This window comes from Trichechus manatus, unplaced genomic scaffold (assembly GCF_000243295.1).
Source record: "Trichechus manatus latirostris isolate Lorelei unplaced genomic scaffold, TriManLat1.0 scaffold00053, whole genome shotgun sequence".
NCBI lineage: Eukaryota > Metazoa > Chordata > Mammalia > Sirenia > Trichechidae > Trichechus > Trichechus manatus.
Genome location: NW_004443989.1, coordinates 402,711 through 419,283, shown reverse-complemented (window position 1 = coordinate 419,283; position 16,573 = coordinate 402,711). Strand labels below are relative to the sequence as shown.

The following is a 16,573-nucleotide window of genomic DNA, read 5'->3' as shown; positions in this document are numbered from 1 at the left end:
TTTTTTTTTTTTTTTTTTTTGATATTCAGCACATCTCTGGCTGAGGGAGTGTTGAGGGTCTCAGATTACCAGCAGATCCTGGAGATATGTTAAGCCCTTATTCCCTACCTCACAGAAGGTCCTCAGTCCTAGAGAATCATCTGTTACTCTTCGTAGAAGATCAAGAGTCCCGAAGGAACCCTTGATATTTTTATATTGATTAAGCCAGTGATTCTCTGTGATAACCCCTATGTCACTGTTTTCCCCAGCCAAGATTCAAAGATTTCTCATGTAGGGTATGTTGACCTGAGCCAAGCTGTTTGTCCTCTTATCTCTCTGCATGGACCCCTGCAACCTGGGTCCTGTCCATGCCCCAGGTACACAGGGTCTCACCCCAGGCCTTCCACCCACTGGCAGTGCTTGCCTGATTCTGTACCTGATTCAGGGCATTAGGATTCTCTGGGACTGACCACTTGTGACCCACAGTGGACATTAGACATACTGTGCTTACTCTTTTGTTATAGCATTTGTTTCTGTTTGGTGATATGGATAGCAATAAATTACAATGGATAGAGAGTGATACAATATTCTTCGAGAAGGTCAACAAAAGCAGAGACAAAGCTTTGAGAGAAACGACAAGGAAGGATGTAACCATTTTGTATCCACCCCTTGACCTGGAGTCCTGGGCCTGTTGCTCATTTTTCCTTCTAGTGTCTGCTTCTCTTCCCTGTTCCTTGCTCCCTTCTCCTGAACCTACTCCTTCTCTCTGCTCTTGGCACACTTCACTCCCTGTTCTCTGTAGCATCCTCCGCACTTCTGTTTTCCAAAAGTCGAGACCCAGGGCAGGCGATTTTGCACTGCTGTGCCAGGACATCTGTCTTGTGTCTGGCGCTCAGAGGGAACTGGGGCGATTGACCGACTATGTAGGGATTGGGGATGGGGAAGCTGTTGGTGCAGGGCAGGTGGTCCAGGGGAAAGCAGAGCAGGCCTTTATCACAGACAAGTTTAAGGCTGAGTCCTGGTTCCTCTCCCACAAGATAATGGGACCTAATCCTGGGTGAGGCTAGTATATGGCCATGCCTGGGGTGGTGGGGATCGGGGAGCATAGCAGAATCACTGACCTGTGTGCAGTCTCCATGCCTAGTCCTGGACGTGTACTTGGTAGAGGAGGGCCTGGGGCATAGCCATCCCCTAGTGCCTGCCCAGTCTTGAGGGGGAGGGCCTAGTTGGGACAGTAGGCTTTTCCCTGTGTGTGATGGGGCACCCGCTACTGTGTGTGCTTGTACCTGGTGAAAGGTGTCACTGTCAGCACTTAAGTCTTCTTTGTTCTCTGCTATGAGATGGGGGTGCTCTCTTTTCATTGTTTGCATTGTGTTCTTTTATAGCAGAAATCAGTGCTGTTTTGATGATTCTGCTATTCTCTACCATCGCTTGTGAATAGCAAGCATATGATGTTCATTGACATTGTAGTTATTTTTTTATATATTGCAATTAATATTGCTATAAATTTGTAGATTTTCGTATAAAGTAGGATTGTTGTTGTTAGGTGCTGTTGATTCAGTTCCGACTCCTAGCAACCTTACATATAATAGAATGAAATGTTGCCAGGTGCTGCACCATCCTCACGATAGTAGATATGTTTGAGCCCACTGTTGTGCCACTGTGTCAATCCATCTCATTGAGGGTCTTCATCTTTCTCACTGATCCTCTACTTTACCAAGCATGATGTCCTTCTTCAGGGATTGGTCCCTCCCGATAACATGTTCATCTCGCCATCCTTGTTTCTAAGGAGCGCTCTGGCTTTCCTTCTTCCAAGTCCATAGTACATTCAGTACTCTTCTGGCACTCCATGGTATATTCGGTATTCTTCACCAACGCCATAATTCAAATAATCCATGCTATAAAGGAATTTGGTCATCCTTACCTGAAGTATAACTTCATTCATAAAGCTTTGTTAATGATTACTGCAATGCTATTCTTAATGAATAATAAGGATAATAATGTTTGGTATTCAGAATAATGACCGTCTGAAAATGTCTGCATCACAATTGCCTGAACCGCAATTGCCTGAACTTGTTTATATATTACTTTACAAGGCAAAAAAGGAGTTTGTGGATGTACTTAGGGTTATGGGCCTTGAGTTGTAGAGATTATTCTGGATTATCTGGGTGGCCCAACCTTACAATGAGTCCTTAAAAATAGAGAACTTTCCTAGGTGTGGTCAGAGAGAGTTGCAACAACAAAAGAAGGTTTAGAGAGATACTTTGAAGATGGACAGAGGAGGCCAAGAGCAGAGCAATGCAGTCATTCAATACAGTCAAAAAGGAGGACCAGACCAGAATAAAAAAAGTCAGATAATAACAAGTGTTGGTGAGGATATGGAGAAATAGGAACCCTCACACCCTGCTGGTGTGAAAGTAAAATGGTGCACCTATTTCAGAAAACAGCATGGCCGTGCCTCAAACAATTTAACATAGACTTCCATATAGCCCAGTGATTAACCAAGAGAAATGAAAACATATGACCACGCAAAAACTTGTCACAAATGTTTATAGCAGCATTGTTCATAATGGGCCGAAGATGGAAACAGTCCAAATGCCCATCAATGGGTGAATGGATAAAAACAATGTGGTATATACATACAATGGAACATTTTTTAGCCATGAAAAAGAATGATATGCTGATACATTTCACAACTTGACTGAACCTTGAAAACATTATGCTAAGTGAAAGAAGGCAGTCACAAACGAACACATATATGATTCTATGCATATGAAATGTCTAGAACAAGGAAATCTAAAGACTCAAATAGTGGCGGAGGGGAGGGGAGGAATAGAGAGGTGTTATGAATTGAATTGTGTCCCCAAAAAATGTGTGTCAACTTGGCTAGGCCATGATTCCCAGTATTGTGTGGTTGTCCACCATTTTGTGATCTGATGTGATTATCCTATGTGTTGTAAATGCTAACCTATGTGATGTTAGTGAGGTAGGATTAGAGATAGTTACGTTAATGATGCAGGACTCAATCTACAGGATTAGGTTGTATCTTGAGTCAATCTCTTTTGAGATATGCAAGAGAGAATCGAGCAGAGATAAGAGGGACCTGCTACAACCAAGAAAGAAGAACCAGAATATATCTTCTAGCCTCCTAAATTGTGAGACAGTAAATTTCCGTTTGCCAAAATCATCCACTTGTGGTATTTCTGTTATAGTAACACTAGATAACTAACACAAGGGGTAATAGGTAAATAGTATGGGGGTTTCTTTATTAGGTGATAAAAATGTTCTAAAATTGACTGTGGTGATGGTTGCACATGTATGTGAATATACTAAAAACATTGATTCTGCAGTTTAAATGGGTGAGGTATATGGTGTGTGAATTATAGGTCAATACTGTTTAAAAAACAAAACAAACAAAAACATGTATATGTGTACATTTGGAATGTATGCCTAATGGTGTACAATGAGTTGGAAATTGTATCTGACAGGGATAATGAAGGGGATCATTTGCTGTTTATGTGTTGTTTTGATATTTTATAGTAAAATAAGTTCCAATCTGAAAAAAATACAGAAATATATCCCCTAGAGCCTCCATAAAGGAACACAGAACTGTTGATACCTTGATTTTAGCCAGGTGAGACCCATGTTGGACTTCTGACCTAGCAACCTCTGAGATAAAATATCTGTGTTATGTTAAGAGGCTAAGCTTGTGGTTATTTGTTACCACAGCAAGAAAAAAGTAATATGTCATGTGTATGAAGAAAATAATAAAATTAATAGCAACAGCAACATGTATTGAGGAATTCATGTGTACCAGGCTCTGTTCCACGTACTCTTAGTGCTTTAAATTATTTAACACTGTGTTCCTAACAATCTTAGAGGCAAAATAATTGAGCACAATTTCACACTGAGGAATTTGAGAAACAGAGATGATAAATGTCCTTTTCTGAGATATCACAGGCAGAAATGAACATATCCTGACTTGATACTATGGCAGTTGGAGGCCTGGCTCCATTCTTTTCAATATTGTTCCTCTCAGGTTGATAAAGGAAAACTCATTGGAGACCTCTAGTATTTATATTGTGTCCATGATGTATGGATATGGCGTGGTTGGTATGTCAGGTGAAAATATGCGCCTTCTTGAGTTCAGCATCAACAAGACTAATCCATCAGTGCCTCCCTATATTCATCTTCTCACAGACACACAGTTCCCTTGACTCTGCTCTGGCTGAGGGATTGAGGAGGGTCTCAGGTGTCTAAGAGATCCTGGAGAAATAATAGCACTTTTGTCTCATCACCCCACTGAAGCTCCTCAGTCCCATTTCATTCATTCATTTCCTCCTCAGAGATGACCAAAAGCTCTGAGAGACAATTTGATATCTTCAAGTTAACTAAGTCAGTGATTCTGTGTGATAACCCAATGACACTGGATTCCTCAGCAAAGATTTTCTTACATGGGGTATGTTGACCTGTGCCAACCTTTTTGTCCTCTTATCTCTCTGCATGGACCTGTGCAAGTGGGTTCCATCGATGCCCCAGGTACACAGGGTTCACATCCGAGGCATTCCACTGGCTGAGTTATCCCCCAGATGCCTGTGTTCACAGAACTGGCAGTGCTTGCCTGATTCTGTACCTGATTCATGGCGTTGTGAATCTTGGGACTGACCACCTGTGACCCACAGTGTGTCCTTGTCAATGGACATCTGGACACACTGTGATGACCCTTTGGCTATGACATGTTTCGTGCATGGTGATCATGGATAGTAATAAACTGCAGTTGACAAAGTGTGATATGATTTTGTGGGAGAAGGTCAACAAAGGTCAGAGACAAAGCTTTGAGAAGATTGTAACAGTTTTGTGGACACCCCACATCTATTCCTGCAGCCCGGGGCCTGTTGCTCATTTTTTCTTCGATTATCTTCTCCCTGTTTCCGGCTCCTTTAACCTGAACCTGCACCTTCCCTCTGCTCTTGCTGTTCTCTCTAGCAATCTCCCATGCTTCTTTTTCCAAATGGGGTGGTACCCAGGGAAGGAGGAATGGCCTGTCCTCAGGTATGGTACAACAGGATACGAAACCTATATGACCTGTATCAGGCTTCTCCTCCAGTGATGCTGATGGCCTCCATCCACTATGAGGGTTTAGACTGCCCTGTCTCTTTCTATCTGCAGATGATGCTTATGATACCATCCACTGCATCTGTCCAGTTCTCTCAGGTCATGCTATCTCATGAACATTTCAGGATCTTCTCAAAGACCACAGGTCTCTTAAAAAGCTACACTCATCAAGCTTATGAACCACACCATGGATATCAAAATTGTTTTTTAGGGTGCATTTAACGGACAGTCTCTTGATCCGTGTGCTGAAATGAGGGGTGCGCAACATTTGTCAAAATACACAGACATGTACACTTTTGATGTGCACCCCTTTCTTATGTGATGTATGCATCAGTAAACTTCAAAACATTTAAAATATCTATAAACTTCAAAAAGATCTGAAATCTCATACTGTTGACAGATTCTGTCTGCATATTTTTTTCAATTCTTCTTTCACCCTTCAGTCTCTCCTTCATCCAGGAATCCCATCTCTGCTCTGCTTTACCCTTAAACACTGTCTTTCTCTCTCCTGCTGAGGCTGTAACCCCTGGGGCTAAAGAAGTTCCTGGATACAGACATCTCTAGGATCAGTCTAGATAAGGCATGCCATGGACACACTGCTAGAAATCTTAGGAATATAAAAATCCCTGTGGGTTGGGGTCAGTAGTAGGTTGAGTCTTCTGTCTGCCCAGAGCATACATGCAGGTGTACTTTTGGGCCTGGAAGGTGTCTGTGGCCTGATGGGAAGGGTGAGGCCCAGTGTGAGTAAGGAGTTTGGAGAGTTTCGCCAACATGCCTGTGAGCTAGTACCTCTCCTATGAGAGGCTTGCCTGACTCAGACTGAGGCTACTGAATGGCCATCCCTGGGGTGATGTGGAGTAGGGGGCATAGTCACAATCAGTGACTTGTATGTAATGTTCCATTTCTAGTCCTAGGTATACCCTGAGTAGAGGTGGACCTGGGGCATAGACATCCCCTAGTGTCTGTCCAATCTTGAGGAAAGGGCCCAATTGGGACAATAGGCTTTGTCCTGTGTGTGACCTCACAGGTCTCCTACCAGTGCTTGGGTTGTGCCTGGTGAAAGGCATCATGGTCAGCACTTGCCTTTTTTGTTCCCTGCTGTGAAAGGGGGTGCTCTTTCATTGTTCATTTGCAATTTGCTACTTTTATAACAAAAGTTTTTACTGTTGTGACAACTATGTTATGCTCTACTATCACGTGATACAGATATAAATGTAATGTTTTATTGACTCCCCTTCTCCGCCCCAGATTCCCTGTATCCATTCATCCAGTTTTCCTGTCCCTTCCTGCCTTCTCGTCTTTGCTTTTGGGCTGGTGTGCCCGTTAGTCTCCTATGCATGAAGTGAACTATGAAGCATGTTCTTGACATGTGTTATCTTTGGCCCTATAGCCAGTCTAATCTTTGGCTGAAGGGTGAACCTCAGGAGTGACTTCAGTACTGAGTTAAAAGGGTGTCTGCAGGCCATACTCTCAGGATTTCTCCAGTCTCTCTCAGACTAGCAAGGCTGTTTTTTTTGGTACATTTGAATTTTGTTCTACATTTTTCTCTCGCTGTATCCGGAAACTTCTACTGTGATCCCTGCCAGAGCAGACGGTGGTGGTAACTGGGCACCATCTGTTTGCTCTGGGCTCAGTCTGTTGGAGGTGAGGTTATGGTAGTTGTGATCCATTAGTCTTTTGGTCTAATCTTTCCCTTGTGTCTTTGGTCTTCTTCATTCTCCATTGTTCCAGCTTAGATGGGACCAGTACATGTATCTTAGGTGACCACTCATAGGCTTTTAAGACCCCAGATGTTACTCACCACAGTTGGATGTAGAACAATTTCTTTATAGACTATGTTATGCCAATTGAGCTAGATGTCCCTGGAGGCCATGGTCCCCAGCCCTCAGCCCAGTAGCTTGGTCTCTCAGGGCATTTGGGTTTGTCTGTGAAGCTTCTATGACTTTGCCTTGGTCAAGTTGTGCTGATTTCCCCAGTATTTTGTACTATGTTACCCTTCACTGAAGTTACCACTTATCTACTATCTAGTTAGTGTTTTTCCCTCACCACCCTTCCCCGCCCTTGTAACCATCAAAGATTGCTTCTTTCTGTGTGGCAACATTTTCATGATAGTGGTCGCATACAGTATTTGTCTTTTTGTGACTGACTTATTTCACTCAGCATAATGCCCTCCAGATTCATCCATGTTGTGAGATGTTTCGAAGATTCATCATTGTTCTTTATTGTTGTGTGGTATTCCATTGTGTGTATGTACCATAGTTTGTTTTTCCATTCATCTATTGATGGGCACTTAGGTTGTTTCATCTTGTGAATAATGCTGCAGTGAATGTGGGTGTGCATATGTCTATTCGTTTGATGGCTCTTATTTCTCTAGGATATATTTCTAGCAGTGCGATTCCTGGATCTTATGGTGTGTCTATGTCTAGCTGTTTAAGGAAGAGCCATATCGTTTTCCAAAGTGGTTGTATCATTTTGCATTCCCACCAGCAGTGCATAAAAGTTCCAGTCTCCCTGCAGCCTCTCCAACATTTGTTATTTTCTGTTTTTTTGATTTGTGCGAGTAATGTCAGGGTGAGATGGTATCTCATTTTAGTTTTGATTTGCATTTCTTTAATAGCTAGTGATCATAAGGATTTCATCATGTGTCTGTTAGCTGCTTGAATGTCTTCTTTGGTGAAGTGTCTGTTCATATCCTTTGCCCATTTTTTTTCAACCTTTTTTTTTCTTTAAGTGAAAGTTTACAGTTCAAGTTAGACTCTCATACAAGAATTTATACACACATTATTATGTGACCCTAGTTGCTCTCTCTATACCATGACAGCACACTCCTCCTTTCCACCCTAGATTTCCCGTGTCCATTCAACCAGCTCCTGACCCTTTCTGTCTTCTCATCTTGCCTCTGGACAGGAGCTGCCCATTTAGTCTCATGTATCTACTTGAGCTGAGAAGCCCACTCTTCATGAGTATCATTTTATGTCCCATAGTCTAGTCTAATCTTGTCTGAAGAGTTGGCCTGGAGAATGGTTTTAGTTTTGGGCTAGTAGAGAGTCCAGGGGCCGTGTCTTCTGGGGTTCCTGCAGTCTCAGTCAGACCATTAAGTCTAGTCTTTTTACCAGAATTTGAGTTCTACATCCCACTTTTCTCCTGCTGCATCAGGGAATCTCTGTTGTGTTCCCTGTTGGGGTGGTCATTGGTGGTAGCTGGGCACCATCTAGTTCTTCTGGTCTCAGGCTGATGAAGTCTTTGGTTTATGTGGCCCTTTCTGTCTCTTGGGCTAATGCTTTCCTTGTGTCTTTGGTGTTATTCATTCTCCTTTGCTCCAGGTGGATTGGGACCAGTTGATGCATCCTAGATGGCCGCTTGCAAGCTTTTAAGACCCCAGACGCCACTCACCAAACTGGGATGCAGAACATTTTCTTAATAAACTTTGTTATGCCGGTTGACTTAGATGTCCCCTGAAACCATGGTCCCCAGACCCGCATCCCTGCTATTCTGTCCCTGGAAGTGTTTGGTTGTATTCAGCAAACTTCTTAGCTTTTTATTTTATGCAGTTGTGCTGACTTCCCCTGTAGTATGTGTTGTCCTTCCCTTCACCTAAGATAATTCTTGTCTACTATCTAGTTAGTGAATACCCTTTCCCCTCCCTTCCCACCCTCGTAACCATCAAAGAATGTTTTCTTCTGTGTTTAAACCTTTTCTTGAGTTCTTATAATAGTGGTCTTATACAATATTTGTCCATTTGCGACTGACTAAATTCACTCAGCATAATGCCTTCCAGATTCCTCCATGTTATAAGATGTTTCGCAGATTCATAGTTGTTCTTTATCATTGCACAGTATTCCATTGTGTGGATATACCATAATTTGTTTATCATTCTTCTGTTGAAGGGTAAGCTGTTTCCATCTTTTTGCTATTGTAAACAGTGTTGCAATGAACATGGGTGTGCATGTATCTATTCGTGTGACAGCTCTTATTTCTGTAGGATATATTCCAAGTAGTGAGATTGCTGGATCATATGGTACTTCTATTTCTAGCTTTTTAAGGAAGCACCAAATAGATTTCCAAAGTGGTTGTACCATTTTACATTCCCAGCAATGGTGTATAAGTGTTCCAGTCTCTCCACAACCTCTCCAACATTTATTATTTTGTTTTTTGGATAAATGCTAGCCTTGTGGGCGTGAGATGGTATCTCATTATAGTTTTGATTTGCATATCTATAATGGTTAATGATTGTGATCATTTCCTCATGTGTCTGTTAGCTGCCTGAATGCCTTCTTTGGTGAAGTGCCTGTTCATATCCTTTGCCCATTTTTAATTGGGTTATTTGTCTTTATGTTGTTGAGGTTTTGCAGTATCATGTAGATTTTAGAGATTAGACGCTGATTGGATTTGTCATAGCCAAAATTTTTTTCCCAGTCTGTAGGTTGTCTTTTTACTCTTTTGGTAAATTCTTTTGATAAGCATAAGTGTTTGATTTTTAGGAGCTCCCAGTTATCTAGTTTCTTTTCTGGTGTTTGTAGATGGTTACTTAGGGTTTGTATTCTGTTTATGACATGTATTAGGGCCCCTAACGTGGTCTCTATTTTTTCTTCCATGATCTTTGTTGTTTTCAATTTTATATTTAGGTCTTTGATCCATTTTGAGTTAGTTTTTGTGCGTGGTGTGAGGTATGGGTCTTTTTCCTTTGCCCATTTTTTAATTAGATTATTTGTCTTTTTATTGTGGAGGTGTTGGGTTTTCCTATAGATTTTAGAGATTAGACCTTTGTTGGATGTGTCATAGCCAAAAATTTTTTCCCAGTCTGTAGGTTCTCTTTTTACTCTTTTGGTGAAGTCTTTTGATGAACGTAAGTGTTTAATTTTTAGAAGATCCCAGGTATCTAGCTTATCTTCTGGTGTTTGTGTATTGTTAATTATAGTTTGTATCCTGTCTATGCTGTATATTAAGGCCCCTATTGTTGACCCTATTTTTTTTCCATGATCTTTATAGTTTTTGGTTTTATAATTAGGCCTTTGATCCATCTTGAATTAGTTTTTGTGTATGGTGTGAGGTATGTGTCTTGTTCCATTTTTTTAACCAATGGACATCCAGTTTTGCCAGCATCATTTGTTAAAAAGACTGTCTTTTCCCCATTTAATGGACTTTGGCCCTTTGTCAAAGATCGGGTGGCCATAGGTAGATGGATTTACACCTGGGTTCTCAATGCTGTTGCATTGGTCAATGTGTCTTTTGCTGTACCAGTACCAGACTGTTTTGACTACCTTGGCTGTATGGTAGGTTCTGAGGTCAGGCAGTGCGAGGCTTCCTAGTTTGTTCTTTTTCAATAATGCTTTACTTCTCTGGGGCATATTTCCTTTCCATATTAGTTTTTCCATCTCAGTAAAGCATGCTGTTGGTATTTGGATCGGGATAGCACTGTATTTGTAGATTGCTTTGAGTAGAATTGACATTTTCACAATGTTGCGTCTGCCTATCCATGAGCATGGTATGTTTTTCCATTTATGTAGGTCTCTTTTGGTTTCTTGCAGTAGTGTTTTGTAGTTTTCTTTATATATGTCCTTTACATCCCTGGTTAGATTTATTCCTAAGTATTTTATATTTAGCCCTGGTGGCTCAGTGGTTAAGAGCGTAGCTGCTAACCAAAAAGTTGGCAGTTCGAATCCACCAGCTGCTCCTTGGAAATCCTATGGGGCAGTTCTCCTCTGTCCTATAAGGTCACTATGAGTTGGAATTGACTCGATGGCAATGGGTTTGGTTTTGATTTGGTATTGTAAATGGTATTTTTCTGATTTCCTTTTCATAGTTCTCCTTATTGGTGTATAGGAATCCAACTGGTTTTTGAATGTTTATCTTGTATTCTGCTACTCTGCTGAATCTGTTAGTTCTGGCAGTTTTCTTGTGGAGTCATTTGGGTTCTCTATGTATACTATCATATCATCCATGAATAGGGATAGTCTTACTTCTTCCTTACCAATTTGGATGCCCTTTATTTCTTTTTCTTGCCTTATTGCTCTAGCTAGGACTTCCAGCACAGTATGAAATGGAAGTGGTGATAAAGGGCATCATTGTCTTGTTTCCATTCTCAGGAATATTTTCAGCCTGTCTCCATTGAGAATGATGTTGACAGTTGGTTTTGTACAGATGCCCTTTACTATGCTGAGGAATTTCCCTTTTATTCCTACCTTACTGAGGGTTTTTATCAGAAATGGGTGTTAAACAAAAAAAATAAAATAAAAACCAAACCCACTGCCATTGAGTCGATTCCAACATATAGCGACCCTATAGGACAGAATAGAACTGCCCCATTGGGTTTCCAAGGAGCAGCTGGTGGATTCAAACTGCCAGCCTTTTGGTTAGCAGCCAAATGCTTAACCACTGTGCCACCAGGGCCCCAAATGAATGAGAATGAGTGTTAGACTTTATCAAATGCCTTTTCTACTGTGATTAAGATGATCATGTAATTCTTTTCTTTTGTTTTATTTATGTGGTGGATTACACTGATTGATTTTCTAATGTTGAACCATCCTTGTGTACCTGGTGTGTGAATGGTACTTTAAACATCCTGATGTTCTTTTAAAGTAGGGTATGACAATGCATACTTTACAGAATTTAAAATTTTTTTAATTTATTTTGTTGTTGTTGACAAGATACACATCAAAACATACACCAATTCAACAGTTTCTACATGTACAATTCAGTGGCATTGATTACATTCTTCGAGTTGTGCAACTATTCTCACCCTCCTTTTCTAAGTTGTTCCTCCCCCATTAACATATTGCCTCTTAATGTTCCTATCTAATCTTTCTAGTTGCTGTTGTCAATTTGATCCAATATAGATAGTTATTAAAAGATCATAATGCTCAAGGCAGACATGTTTTACTAGTTAAGCTAAACCATTGTTTGGTTTTAAGAAGTCTTCAGGGAATGTTTTTGGTTTAAGGTTTAAAGATTATCTCAGGGCAATAATTTCAGGGGTTCATCCATCCTCCATGACTCCAGAAATTCTAGAGTCCATGATAATTTTAAATTCTGTTCTGCATTTTCCCCCTTTTGATCAGGATTCTTCTGTAGACTCTATAATCAAAATGTTCAGTAATGGTAGCTGGACACCATCCGGTTCTTCTGGTCTCATGGCAAAAGAGGTAGTTGTTCATGAAGGCAATTTGTCACACGTTCCATTTCTTCTTTCTATTCCTGACTCTCCTTCTTCCTTTGTTGCTCCAGATGAAAAGAGACCAATTGTTGTGCCTTGGATGGCCACTTGCACACTTTTAAGACCCCAGAACTATGCACTGAACTAGGACGTAGAACAGAAGCACTGTTATTAGGCCAATTAACTGGGATGCCCCATGAAATCCTGACCCTAAACCTCCAAACCAAAGAACCAAATCCGATGAGGTGTTTGGTTGTACATAAGCAGCCTCAACAGCTACTCTTTTTTTTTTTTTGTCATGATTGTAAATATGTCTGTCACATGTTTGCTGATTCAACTTTTAACAGGTGTACAACTTACTGACAGCACTTAGAATAATCGGCTCTGCAACCCTACTGTCAATCAATGCAATTTTTCCATCACCATAAACTGAAACTCAATACCCTATAAGCAACAGCCCCCCCCACCCCCGCCACCGTTTCCCTTCTCTCCTGCCTCTGATAACCACTAATAAACTTTGGTTAAAGAATTTTTTTGTGAGTTTTAAATGGGTTAGAATCTCATTTGTAAGGCAGTGTTAAATACTGCTGTAGTTTTATACCTCATAAATAATGATAGTCATGTGTGCAGTTTAGAATAATGTCACCAAAAGATGTCTATATCCTCTTCCCCAGAACGTGTGAATATGTTACCTTATATCGCAGAAGGGACTTTGCAGATGTGATTAAGGTTAAGGACCTTGAGAAGGGGTGATTTTTGTGCATTGACGGGATTGGCCGGATTTTATGTCATGCATCCTAAAAGCAAACTACCTTTCCTGGCTGTGTTGTTTTGACAACAGAAGAAGGGTGAGAGAGATAGTACATTGTTTGCTTTGAAGACAAAGGGACCCAAGAGCCAGGGAATATGGTGTCCGTTAGAAGCTTCAAAGACCAAGGAAACAGATTCTCCCCTAGACCTGGCAGAGTTGAACACAGCCCTGTGGATACGTTGACAGAGACTGTGGAGGCCTGCAATGCACTTCTATCAAAAATGAAAAATAATCAATTTGTGTTCTTTTAAGCTGTGCAGGTTGTGATGCTTTGTTAAGGTAGCAAGAAAAAATAAAAATGATGATTTTGAAATAGAAATAATAATAGCACCAATATGGGTAGTTCATGTATGCCAGGCCCATTTCCATGCGCTTTGTACATCTGCATTATTTAACATTGCATATTGTTGTTCTTTTTAGTTGCCATCAAGTCAATTCTGACTCATGGCTATCCCATGTGTGTTCAGTAGAATTGCTGTATAAGGTGTTCAATGCTGTGACCTTCTGGAAGCAGATCACCAGGCCTGTCTTCTGGGAGCAGAGCAGTTTCAAACCGCCAACCCCCAAAAAAGGCATTGGAGGCATAAGTTCTCTTTAAAAGGAAGGGTTCATGTGAAGCTAAGAAAAGATGGTGGTTTGAAAGTCTGACTAAGAAACTGTTATAGATACTGTCACCCATTTCCTATTTCCCACTCTGGTAGATGGCCAGGGGCTTCATCTCTAGAAGGGTTAAACAGCAGGGTTATGGTTCACAATCCCATGATGCCCAGACCACTCCTCCTAGTTAGGACTGTGTATCCCCCTCCTTGAGCTTTGGCTTCCTGCAGAACCTTCAGCACGCCATATTCCAAACTGGTAAAGGCAGACCATTTGTACTAGGGGCACAGTGCCTTTTCTGCCATGAGTTCTTGGGGGGAAACTTCACCTCTCCCAACACGACAGAAGTCAAGGAAGGTAGATGCTTTCACAAAATCAGCTCTATCTCAGATATTAGTGGGTAGAGTAAGTTTCTTATGAGTGGGTGGTGATTCGCCTCCTACTGTGCCCTTCAGGTCTCTAGCGTGGAGCCAGCATTCCTGCTGACTTCTGCTCCTGCCACTGTTTGTCCCCCTTTCTGTACCATATTGTAACTGTGTATTGAACATCTTCAGATGGTTTACTGCAATAACGATGTTGGTAAGTCTGTATAGACCTGAGAGGGACCACCACCATGGAGATGCTCACTTTAGGTGAATATCCCACGTTTTCTGGCCTACAAAGTAGGCTGGACATGGAAGGTCATTTTGAGGCTTGACTAGAGGTAAATGATTAGAATCTTGAATGCCTAAATATGTGTAGGTCAGGGTTTCTCCTGAATATATATATTTTTTATCCATAGTGTGTCTTGTTGGTTACATGGGACTTAGTAATGAAACTGCACATGGGCTTTATGCCTTTAACATCACCAAGGTAAGTCCATAAACTCCTCATCGAATCCATCTCCCAACAAACCCACAACCCCTTGACCCTGCTGTGGCTGAGGGAGGGGGGTGGGGGGGTCTCAGGAATACAATAGCCCTGGTGGAATAAGAAGTCCCTGGAGCTCCCTGATGGAGCAGGAGAAAAGTAGGGTGCAGAACTAAAATTCTAGTAAAAAGACCACACTTCATAGTCTGACTGAAACTGGAGGGACCCCAGAAAGCATGGCCCCCAGACTCTCTGTCAACCCAGAACTAAAACCATTCCCGAGGCCAACTCTTCAGACAAAGATTAGACTGGACTATGGGACTTAAAATGATACTCATGAAGAGTGTGCCTCTTAGCTCAAGTAGATACATGAGACTAAATGGGCAGCTCCTGTCTGGAGGTGAGATGAGAAGGCAGAGAGGGTCAGGAGCTAGTTGAATGGACACGGGAAATCCGGAGTGGAAAGGAGGAGTGTGCTGTCACAGTATAGGGAAAGCAGTTAGGGTCGCATAACAATGTATGTATAAATTTTTGTATGAGGGAGTAATTTGAATTGTAAACTTTCACTTAAACTACAACAATAATTTAAAAAAAAAAAAAGTCCCTGGATCCCCAACCCACTGAAGCTCTGCAGTCTTGTATCACTCTTCCACTTTCTTCTCATCGATTTTGAAAGGGCCTTACACCCTATAATCTATGAATATACAGGAAACATGTGCTATGTCTTATGAGGCTCTGTCACCTGGGAAAGTAATGCTTGTGTGGGATGAATTGACCCTCCCCAGCCCATTGGCCTTCTCACCCTTGTGTGAATCCCTCCAAATTGGGTCCCATTCATGAGCCTGGTTACACAGGATCCCCAGCCCAGAACTTTGCCCCATTGAATTTTCCTCAAAACACTGTATTCTTGGACCTGGCAGTCCTGGCTGCTTCTGTACGTGCCTCAGGTATCCTGAGACTGATTGTGAACACCTATGGACTACAGTGTGTCCACACCCTTTTAATATAGCATCTCTTTTTTCAAGGTTCTTTCTAAGGCAATGATAATATATTACTTGTGTCGGAATGTGAAATGATATTCTGGGAGACTGTCAATGAAGACTCGAGAAAAGCCTTTGAGGAAGACTACAAAGAAGGATGTAGCAATACTGTAAGTAGACCTCTCAGCTGTTCCTACAGCTCAGGCTTTATTATTTCTTATTGCTGGCTTCCTCTCTCAGATCTTTGTTCCCTCAACTTGGAACTTCTCCTTTCTATGCTCTTTGGATCCACTTTTGGTTCACTATCCCCTACCATATTTTTCTTTCCTAAATGGTGTGGGACCTAGGACTGAAAAGCAGTGGAAGCTGAACTTTGCTGTGGATTTTCTACTCTCCAGGTATAGCAGAACGTTTACTGGCCGTGTGACACTGAACTGAAGCAAGCTTGCCGATGGCATCCCTCCTGTCCTTATGAATTACTAGAGAAACACTTGTACCACACCAGTGCCTGCATCCCCATCTCTCCTGGTGTTTGTGAATGGAGATTTATAAATGAGTCTATGCAATATATCTCTCTGATACTTCCACTTTCTATGTTACAAGACTTTCACAGAGAATGGATCGCTCTAAAAGTATGAGACACTGCTGAATAACAGTACACTCATAAAGCCCATGAAGCACTCCAAGTACTTCAGATATTGTCTTTTATTGTGCCCTTCATGGACTGTCTCTTGATCTGGCTGCTGCAATGAGGAGTGTGCAACTTCTGTCATGATGCATACACATATACTCTTATCATGTGCACATATTTTCTTGTGTAGTTTATGTAAAACATTTCAAATATCAATAAACTTCAAAAAGATGATGGAAAACTCACATTGCTTACAAATCCGTTTTGCACATTTTTTCTATTCATCTCTGCCCCTGCAGGTGCCCATTCACCCCAGAATCCCATCCCTAACTCTGCTCCTTCTTATCCTGAAATACATTCTCTGCTAACCCGACAGAGGCCCTAAACCCTGGGCCTAAAGATGGTGCTGGACCCAGATACTCCTAGGATCAGGCCAAACAGGGCATGTCATGAATTTT

General features: G+C 41.5%; 1 long non-coding RNA gene across 2 annotated transcripts in view; it reads left to right on the top strand.

Annotated features, from left to right (window-relative positions):
- Positions 1-16,341, top strand: part of LOC111820829 (uncharacterized) — a 17,580-nt gene extending 1,239 nt beyond the window's left edge. The window contains exons 2-4 of one of the 2 annotated variants that reach the window (XR_002824337.1): positions 14,437-14,507; positions 15,530-15,654; positions 15,883-16,341. This is a non-coding gene — a long non-coding RNA (uncharacterized LOC111820829). The remainder of the gene's footprint in view (positions 1-14,436; positions 14,508-15,529; positions 15,655-15,882) is intronic. The other variant, XR_002824338.1, reaches the window with a different exon arrangement.
- The last annotated feature ends 232 nt before the right edge of the window (positions 16,342-16,573 follow it).